The sequence below is a fragment of the Galeopterus variegatus genome, unplaced genomic scaffold (assembly GCF_000696425.1).
Source record: "Galeopterus variegatus unplaced genomic scaffold, G_variegatus-3.0.2 Scaffold845, whole genome shotgun sequence".
Classification (NCBI taxonomy): domain Eukaryota; kingdom Metazoa; phylum Chordata; class Mammalia; order Dermoptera; family Cynocephalidae; genus Galeopterus; species Galeopterus variegatus.
This window is the reverse complement of record NW_007726956.1, coordinates 607,508-617,337: the sequence shown is the minus strand read 5'-3', so window position 1 is coordinate 617,337 and position 9,830 is coordinate 607,508. Positions and strand designations below refer to the sequence as shown.

At 45.8% G+C, this 9,830-nt stretch overlaps 1 protein-coding gene across 1 annotated transcript in view; it reads left to right on the top strand.

Moving 5' to 3' along the window:
• The first annotated feature begins 280 nt into the window (after positions 1 to 280).
• The window catches only part of RAF1 (Raf-1 proto-oncogene, serine/threonine kinase), an 88,675-nt gene continuing 79,125 nt past the window's right edge, over positions 281 to 9,830 (top strand). Inside the window, exon 1 of the mRNA XM_008572880.1 lies at positions 281 to 307. The gene's annotated coding sequence lies outside the window, so the exon portion shown is untranslated. The remainder of the gene's footprint in view (positions 308 to 9,830) is intronic.

Here is a 9,830-nt window from a genome sequence, read left to right as displayed (position 1 = left end):
GTTGATCTAGTTATTAAACTTCTGGGACTCTATATTGGATAAATATTCCAAAGCACGGAAAAGCTCTTTGAAAAGGTAGAGAAAAGGAACATTTGTTGGATCCCTACCAGATGCCAAATTCTTTACATATCTTATTTAATTCTTTCAACAGCCTCATGAAGTACCTATTTGTATTCTTTACTCCATTTACAGAGCAAGGCTCTGTGATGTCAGGCCTCTGTCAAGGTCACACAGAGTTGGGGGAAGTGATCCTGTCCTAAGGCCATGGGCTCTCAGCTCTTCAGACCAGCTAACCCATCTGCCAAATGTGAGGACTATTGAAGGGTCTCTAAGATCTGAGCTTTTGTGACTATTACTGTAAGTAAACCTCAGGAAGGAAGGACAAATACAGAAATGAGTAAGAATTGTGCAGAAAATATCAGAGACACTTCATTTCCCACTTCAGTTTTGGGACTTTCAGCCAAGATTAATCTTTGTTTTGGATTTTCATTTTTTTTTTTTTTTTAAAGATGACCGGTAAGGGGATCTCAACCCTTGGCTTGGTGTTGTCAGCACCACACTCAGCCAGTGAGCAAACCGGCCATCCCTATATAGGATCCGAACCCGTGGCCTTGGTGTTATCAGCACCGCACTCTATCGAGTGAGCCACAGGCCGGCCCTGGATTTTCATTTTAAGTATATTGGTGTTTTCTTAATTAAGATTCGCTACTTACAGGCTGGCGGGTTAGCTCACTCAGTAAGAGGGATAGGGCTGTGGTGCTGATAACACCAAGGTCGACGGGTTCTGATCCTAGACCGGCTGGCCACCAAAAGCAAAAAACAAAAAAACAAGAAAAAGATTAGCTACTTACTTGTTTAGTGCCTATTTATTTGTTGAACAGTTAGATTGCAACAATTAAAAGTACAGGTTCTATATATGGGAGTTCTTTGCAAATTTTATCCTTGTTTGAAATTATGTCCAAATAAAGTTACTTTAAAAAATAGGGGTGAGGTTGGAGCTGGACAGCTTGAATTGGATCAAGAGCTCACACACACAGTGTTAGCTGTGTGTCCTTGCCTCAGTTGCCTCCTCTGTAAAATGAGATGATAATGGTACCTGTCTCAAAGGGTTGTTAGATTTAATAATATGATTTATGACCTTAAGGCATTATGCCTGACATATAGTTGATGTTCTATCACTGTTAGCGATTGTTGCTAATAATTTCCTTTCTATGTTATATGGCCAACCAACATGCTTTGGAGTAATTTGGCTCCTGAAATTGTTTCTAAAAGAAAACATTTGTGGGCTGGTTAGCGCAGTTGGTTAGAGTGCAGTGTTATAACACCAAGGTCAAGTGTTCAAATCCCCATACTGGCCAGCAGCCAAATAAAAATTTTATCTTCCTGATAGAACAAATGTCTATGGGACACCAACATTCCTAGAAGGAATCTGAGGAGGAAGATAAAACCACAGTTGCCCATCTCCATAATGAAAAAATGAACTAAGAGAAAGAAACTTCCACATTTTTAAATGTGCAAATCATACTTAAGGCTGAGAAAAGGGCTGTACGGATAGGCTGGATTTCTATTAATCTGATGACAGGAGTTTTAGCTAAGGTTGATCCTTTTTTTTTTTTTTGTCTTTTTTCGTTTCCGGCAACGGATCACAACCCTCAGTGTCGCGCCCGTACCGGACCGGAACCGGCAACAGGATCGCAAACCTCGGTGTCGCGCCCGCACCTCGCTCAGCCAGTGAGCGGGAACCGGTCTGTATGTGGGATCCGAACCCTCGGTGGGAGCGCCGCCGCGCTCCCAAGCGGTGCACTGTAGCAGTGCGCCACCGGGCTGGCCCTAAGGTTGATCCTCTTGAATCAACTTTAAGTCTTTCCTTTCTAGAGAGGTAAGTGAAGGGGCGCAAATTTATGCTGAATATCGGGGGATTACATCTCCAGCTACTGAACAAAGCTCATCAGTTCTTGCTGACTCAGAGTTATGGTGCTAATGTCTACTTGTAAGCAATGCCAAAGTTCTTACAATGTGTTGACCTAGTCTGGTGAGGGGGGTCAATGGGCTGCTCCAACACGAAACCCTGTGAATCCACAAGAACCTCAGAGGTTGCTGGCGTGGAGAAAGCCGAGGGCACAGAACAGCAGAAGGAAGGCTGTGAGGCACTGGTAGACCTTTACCTCCATCGGTCCTTGGGGCCTGGAACACTTTCAGTTCAGAGACTCTCTACCCCTGGAAGTGTGTGCATAGCCTCCCCAGTGATTTCCACGTGTGCTGGGGAAACTCTCTTTAAAGGAAAATGAAAGGACATTCACTGAATGTTAATATTCAGTTTCCATAGAGGAAATCAGCAGCTGATCACCAGGGCATCTGTTACAAGTGGTAGAAAAACGAACTCAATGATTTTAAGTCCCAAAAAAGGGAGTGTGATGCTGTGTGGAACTGAAAAGCCCAGGTCTGGCTTGTTGCAGTGCTCAGTGCAGGTTCCAGGCCCTGTGAACCCTAGGCTCAGCTCTCATAGTGTAAAGGAGCCTGAGGCACTTCCAGACTTCCCATCCCTCAAAGTTCAAGTCCGTGGGAAAGCCAAGAAGACTTATTTGGGTGTTTTTTCAAAAAACCCAATATTCGGGCCAGCCCGTGGCTCACTTGGAAGAGTGTGGTGCTGATAATACCAAGGCCAAGTGTTCAGATCCCATATAGGAATGACCGGTTAGCTCATTGGGTGAGTGTGGTGCTGACAACACCAAGTCAAGGGTTAAGATCCCCTTACCGGTTATAAACAAACAAACAAACAAACAAACAAACAAACCAACAAACCAATATTCAATCTGATTGGATCCACTGGGTCACATGTGAGCCAATCACAGTGACCAGGGGCCTGTGCCTGAGTCACAGGCTCCTTTCCTCGTACCAGGAGGAGAACCCCAGCCAAACAGGTAGACTGAGAGTAAGAGAAGGGAGGGTCCCAAACTTTTGTTAGAAGAAAGGAAGGCAAACAATGAAGTCCTCTATAACTTACTTCAAGTAAGGTGTTGAGCCTGACATAGAGGACAGCTCAAACGTTTCCCAGCCCCTGCCACTGAGCTAGGCATTGCACTCAGCAAATTTGATGACTTATGTCTCCTTGTGCCCACACACACTGTGTTAGTTATCCGTTGCTGTATAACAAATTACCCCCACACTTGGCAGCTAAAACAACAAGTATTTATTATCAGTTGATGAGGGTCAGAAATCCAGGAGTAGCTTAGCTAGTGGTTCTGGCTCACGGTCTCTCCTAAGGTTGTAGTCAGCTGAGATGATGGTCATCTGAAGGCTTGACTGCACTGCAGAGTCTGCTTCTCAGCTCACTCACGTGGCTATTGGCAGGAGGTCTCAGTTCCTCATCATGTGGGCCTCTCCTTATGGTGCCTCATGACAAAGCTTCCTCAGTGCAAATGATCCAAAAGAGAGAGAAAGAGACAGAAGACACACTTTATTTTTATTATTTATTTTTGTTTTTTTGGTGGTTGGCCAGTTATGGGGATCCAAACCCTTGACTGTGGTGTTGTAACACCATGCTCTAACCAACTGAGCCAACTGGCCAGCTTGACGCTTTATTTTTATCATCATGACACTCTCCCAAGTGAGCCACTGGCCAGCCCCCGACACTTTATTTTTAAACCTTGGTTAAAGTTTTTTGTTGTTGTTAGCAGTTTCACACGTTGTCTTTTACGACTTAGTCTTGGAAGTGACATATCATCACTTCTGCCAGATTCTATTGGTCATGTAGACCAACCCTGACAAAATGTGTCAGGGAATTTCATAAGGGCATGAATACTGAGAGATAGGGATCACTAGGGGTCATCCTGGAGTCTGGCTACCGTGCACTGTGTGCTATTTCCTGCCTCTGTGTTTGTCTTTACTTGCCCTATTCCTTCCATTTCTCTCTTTTCATCTCCCACCTTTGGAGACCTTTATTTGGAGACCCTCCCTGCCTTCTCCAATCATGCATGCCCTCTCTGGGTAACATTGAGCCCTGGGTAGTCTTCTATGTTTGAGTTCTTTACACGGGCCTGTAATTCATTTTCTTCTCCTCCAGACTGGAAGGTGAGTCCCCAAAGGCAGGGACCATGCTGGGCATCCCTATATCTCCTGTGGCTGGCTCAGTGCGTGGCTCCCAGCATGCAGTATGTCCTCAGTGAATGTTCATTGAAATAAACAGAATTGTAGATAATAGAGAGTAGATGGGAAAACTGAGACAATTGTCCATATGAGTTCAGCAAAATAAAGCAACACAAGCACATCTTTGGCCCTGATTATCTGGCTTTCATTCCTCCTTTGGAATCAGCCAACGTGAGCCAGTGAAGGAAACTGGACCAATTTTAGACTCTGGATAGTGGTGACAATGAAATGACCTGAAATTAAAGTTTTAGTCATCTAATAAACCTTGTTCCTTTGGGATTTGTCTCTAGGCTGGAGCCACAGTTTTTCTTCTATCTTAGCTAATATTGAAATAAGTGTATATTAAGCACCAACTGTATGCCTAGTGCTACATGCTGGGGGATCAGGGTGTAGATATAACAAGACTTTCATCCCAGAGATTTAGACAGGCCTGAGCCACTTCCATTTTTTGAAGCTATTGGTATCTTTTTTTTGGTGGTTGGCTGGTTACTGGCATATTTTTTTAAATGTAGAAATGCCAAAGCATATATTAAAGATGGTGATGACATATTTTAAATGCTTATATTCAAAAAACTAATATTTTTCAATTCATAATCCCTTCCTGTAAATATAATGTAAATTTATGATGTTCTTTACAAGCTATTAAAGGATTTATTTTAAAATGTAATGTATAGGTGTGGCTGATTATACTTTTTAAAAATGGCTGCAACAGTGTCTCTGTTCCCACGCAAATTTCTATAACCTCACCAGTCCTGCATCATGAGATGGAGGGAATCCCCCTGACTCCAGAGGGCTAGTGACTGCGACTGCTTAAATCAGTAGAAGACAGTGGGAGTGATGCTCAGTGACTAGATCATAAAAGATCATGATGCTTCTGCATTGTCTACTGGTGCTCTAAGCTACCCTGAGGCCGCCTTGCTGGAAAGGCCAGGTACAGGTGCTCCAGCAGATCCCCCCAGCTGAGCTGAAGTTGGGGCTTGTTACCCAGCAATGGGCAACTGAAATCATAGTCCATCATGGACAGCGTGGTGTGGTGACTACTCTCCAGTTTAAAATTTTATGATAGGTGGTTTCCTTTTTTAGTCTAGTCAGTGTACCTCTGCAACCTGGTTTGGGGAGAACGGCAAATTTGACCCTCTGGCCTCTCTCCATGATCATCTACATAATTTGTGGGGCCTAGTGCAAAATGAAAATGCAGGACTCTTGTTCAAAAAGCAGGGGAAAAATACCATTAATGATACTAAAGCATAGAACTTTTTCCTTTCTTTCATCTCTCTCAACCTGTCTTGGTGTTTTGTATTTGCCATTTAATGTTGTGTACTCACAGGGCGAATGCAGACCCCAATAGGGGCCTGTGTGTGACCCTCAGCTGGCTCCTGGGTCCCCCTCCTGCCAGCTGCCAAGACTGCTGCACTAGCCTGGGGCAAGGGGCAGGGAAGTCAATGTCCCCTGCGTGTGGAAACACTGCCCCAAGTCACGGTAGACAGTAACCCTCAAGGGATTGCAACCCCTGTGCTAGGTTTTGCTCAGTACCTGGGTTAGAGGTGAGAGAGAGGCCCCCGCTGAGTTGCCTGCCAAATGTGTGGTGGTCCTGCCACACTGGGGCCTGCTCAGTAGTCCAAAACTGACCTTCCCTGCACCACCCCAAGGCAGAGGGCCCAAAATAGTAGCAGGGTAGGACTGAGCGGGGGAGGCCTGGGCCAAGCAGGATGAGGGGAGAGAGTGCGGGGAAGTGACAGAAAGCAGTGAAGCAAGTAGCCAAAACTCCAGGGGAGATGGGGAGATGGGGATGCGGCCAGAGACCACACATGAGCAAGGTTCCAAGTCCTGCATGCATGCTCCATTATCCCATCGGACTTCATTTACAAAATGCAAGGTCAAGGAGAAAATGATTAAGAATTTCAAGACAAAAACCACAGAGCCTTAAACCCAAGTGTGGGAGCCTCTGAGTAAGGAAGGGGGTCCTGTGAGACTAGTTGATCTCATGCTCATGAAGCCTACCCTGCCTCTCAACAACACAAGAGAAGATGCTTTACGTAGGAGCCTCAGCCTCACCAGAGCCCTGGGAGGTGGGCATTATCCCTCTCAGACAGACATAACTGTTTGCCTGGCCTGGAATCACACAGCTAATAGGATAAAGAGATAGAAATTCAAAATCTGATTCCAAAGCTTGTACCTTTTCTGCTAGTTGAGGCAATAAGAGGCCAAGAAAAGGCAACAAACACAATGAGGCTCCCTGGAGATGTGGGTCTGGAGCTGGGATTTAGAGCAGGGAAGAGCATTTCCAACAGAGGGAATAGTGTAAGCTGCTGTGGGTTCTGCCACCCTGCAAGGGCGTGAGGGGAGGAGAGGAGTCGTTCTCAGGACAAGAGGAATCAGACAGGGTCGGTGAAATAGGAGAGAAGCTCAGAGGTAGAATTTCAACAGGAAGGGCATGACCTTTATCAAACGCCAGAAAGGGTATTGAGGCCTGGGCTTCGGAGACCCTCCTGGGATTTGACTGGGGGCATGGAGGGCAATTTCTGTGGGAAGAAGAGGCATTTTGGGGATGGCTGTGGAAGGCAGACTGTCAGGGCTTAGTGGAGGGGTGGGTGAAAAAATTGAGCTTGAGTCTCGACCATTTTTGGATACACTTGGACCTAAAAGGGAAGAATTAGAGTACATGGATGGGGTGAACTGGTGTTTGAAAGTGCCATTGTTGGGCTGGCCACTTAGCTCATTTGGTTAGAGCATCGCATCGTGCTGATGGCACTGAAGTCACAGGTTCAGATCCTCTCACCAGCCAGCCGCCAAAAAAAATAAAAAAGGAAGTGCTGATGTTTTTCTTCTTCAAGACCTGGTGACTTGCCCATGTAGGGCAGTAAGTCAGAGAGATGGGGTGGGGGGCACTGCTCCCTGAACACCTACTGCATGCTGGGGTGTGTGCATTCCCATTTCATTTCCTCCTACTCCTTCACTCAGGGAGAGGCCAAGAATCACAGCGGGGAGGGGCAGGCTAGGATTTGATCTTGGATCTGCCTGACTCCAAAGCCCATGTGGCCCCTTTGTGCAGAGGAGGGGAGGAAGGATTGGGTTTATCAAGAAGAAAATATATGTTTTCCTCACCAGCTGCTGAAGTAAGAGCACGGTGGACAGGGGGCAATGAACAAAGGCCCAGGCTCCTGTCTAAGGCAGGTCTTTAGCCCCAAGGTATGTCCAGGGCTGGGAAGAAGCAGGCCTTGAGGGCTTGGACAGCTTTCCTCTGGAGGTGGTGGGAGAGGCCTGGGAAGCTGTGCACTGGTCACACCCAAGAAGTAGGTGAGCCAGGACCACCTTAAGTGGGGCTGCCTGGTCAGGGTGCCTTTTCTCCTGGGCTCTGCAGCTGAAGAGCTGGAGAGGCAGGGATGTGGTACTGGGAAGAATGGAGGGGCTGGCCAGGCAATCCAGGGTCCCAGAAGACCAGAGGGCCTGGCCCTGAGGCCTAGCCCTTGGAGTCCTGGCTAGTTAGTGTCCTGGTGAGGGTCATACTGGGTTTGTGGATGAGGAGAGTGTGAACAGTGGAGAAGGTGCTAGGACTGCGGGACAGGCTGTTGACCCTGCTCTACCCCTCATCTCCCAATTTTAGTTTCTAGTATGGACTGTTTAATTTGACCTCAAGGCCTGTTTTTTGTTCTTTTTAAAGTTTTGAATAGGTAACACACATGGTTCAAAAATTTAAAAAACTATAAAAAGCTAGGCAATGAAAACTATTTTTCCCACTCCTGTCCCCATCTACCCAGTTCCCACCCTACACCTGGCCTGTGATCACTGTAAGTAGCATTTATATGTCCTCCAGACATACTTTAAGGCTTTGCAAGCAAATGTTTTCCTCCCTTTTCACAGAAAGCAGCATACTGTTCACACTGTTTGTTGGTTCTTTTTTTTTCATTAAACAGTATTTCTTGGACATCTTTTTATATCAATACATAGAGAATCATCTTTCTTATAGCTGCGTATTTGTTTAGATTACAAGGAATACAGGAAGGAATAATCTGTTCCTACATTTTACATGTTTACAAGGGTATCTGTAGGATAAATTCCCAGAAGGAGAATTTCTGGGACAAAAGATGTATACTTTATAATTTTGACATTGCCAAATTAACTTCCATAGACATTGTTACAATTTATATACCCCCAAGTAATTTATGAGCACCAAGGTCTTAATTTCTTTTTAATTCACTCATGTGTACACTGACCAGATCTTAATTTTTAACTGATTTCCAAGATGACGGCATTAGACTTTCATTGCAAATGACACTGCAGCACATATTGTGGTTGCCAGACATCATCTGCCCCTCCAGACCTCCCCTTCACCATTCTCTATGCTCTGGGGAAGGGAGCGGGGAGCAGAGAACCAATCTCCAACCCCAGAGAACTGCTTGCTGTTTCCCAAACATATCATGCTTGTCAGACTTCTATTCCTTTGCCCATACTGTTTTCACTTCCTGCCCTTTGCACCTTCCCTTCTCAGTCTGGAAAATTCCAACTCATACTTTCAGGCTCAGCTTAAATGTTTCCTGAATCTCCATGGCAGAGCCAGTCACTCCCTCCCTGCTTTGGGTGCCCTCCCATGAGAGCACATTCATATCACCTGGTGGGGTAACTGTTTACATGGCTCTGTCTCTCCCAGCACCCAGCCCAGGCCAGGCCCACACTTCAAACTCATCTGTGACTAAAATTACACTCTCCAGAGAGAAGGATAGTATGGAAAGGCCATGGGCGTGAGAGTCAGACTGGATATGACTCCATCCTCTCTTCTGAGCCTCACCATGCATGCCCCACCCCCGGGGTCTTCTGTGCTCTAACCTCACTGGCCTGTACTCCTGTCCCACTTCATGGCCCTTGCACGTACTGTTCCGACTGCTTAGAAAGTTCTTCCCCAGGCTCTTTCTTATCCTTCAGTTCCCAGATGACCTATCACGTCCTAGGAGAGGCCTTTCTTGACTAGTGAATCTAAAGGCACATACCTTTCCCATTCTACCATTCTCTAGCCATCCCCTTCATTGATTTACCATGATCCTAATGATCATATTGATTTATTTGTTTACTTGTTTCCTGCTTGTCTCCCCTGCTAGACTTCAAAGTCCTTTTTGGCTCGTACACTGCTATGGGCCCAGTGCTAATGCAGGGATTGGCATATACTGTGCACTACAGAAATCTTTATTAACTGAATAAGTAATGAACAAATGAATAGGTTCAAATCCCCACTCCACCACTTACCAGCTTTGTGTCCTTGGATTAATTACTTACCCTCTATAAAGGGCCTTTACCCATCTGAAGATGAGGCCTTTCATTGGTTGTACATTGGAGATTGTGTAAAAATGCCTGAAACAAGAAGAGGCCCCATAAATGGCAACTATTTTTTATTAAGTTTTTCTTTCCTTCATGTGAAAAATGCATCCTTTTTGCCAGGCTTAAAAATGTTACTGTCCGGGCCGGCCCGTGGCTCACTCGGGAGAGTGCAGTGCTGATAACACCAAGGCCCCGGGTTCGGATCCCATATGGGGATGGCCGGTTTGCTCGCTGGCTGAGCGTGGTGCTGACAACACCAAGTTAAGGGTTAAGATCCCCTTACCGGTCGTCTTTTTATCAGTTTTTTTTTTTTTTTTTAAAAAGATGACCCCTAAGGGGATCTTAACCCTTGACTTGGTGTTGTCAGCACCACG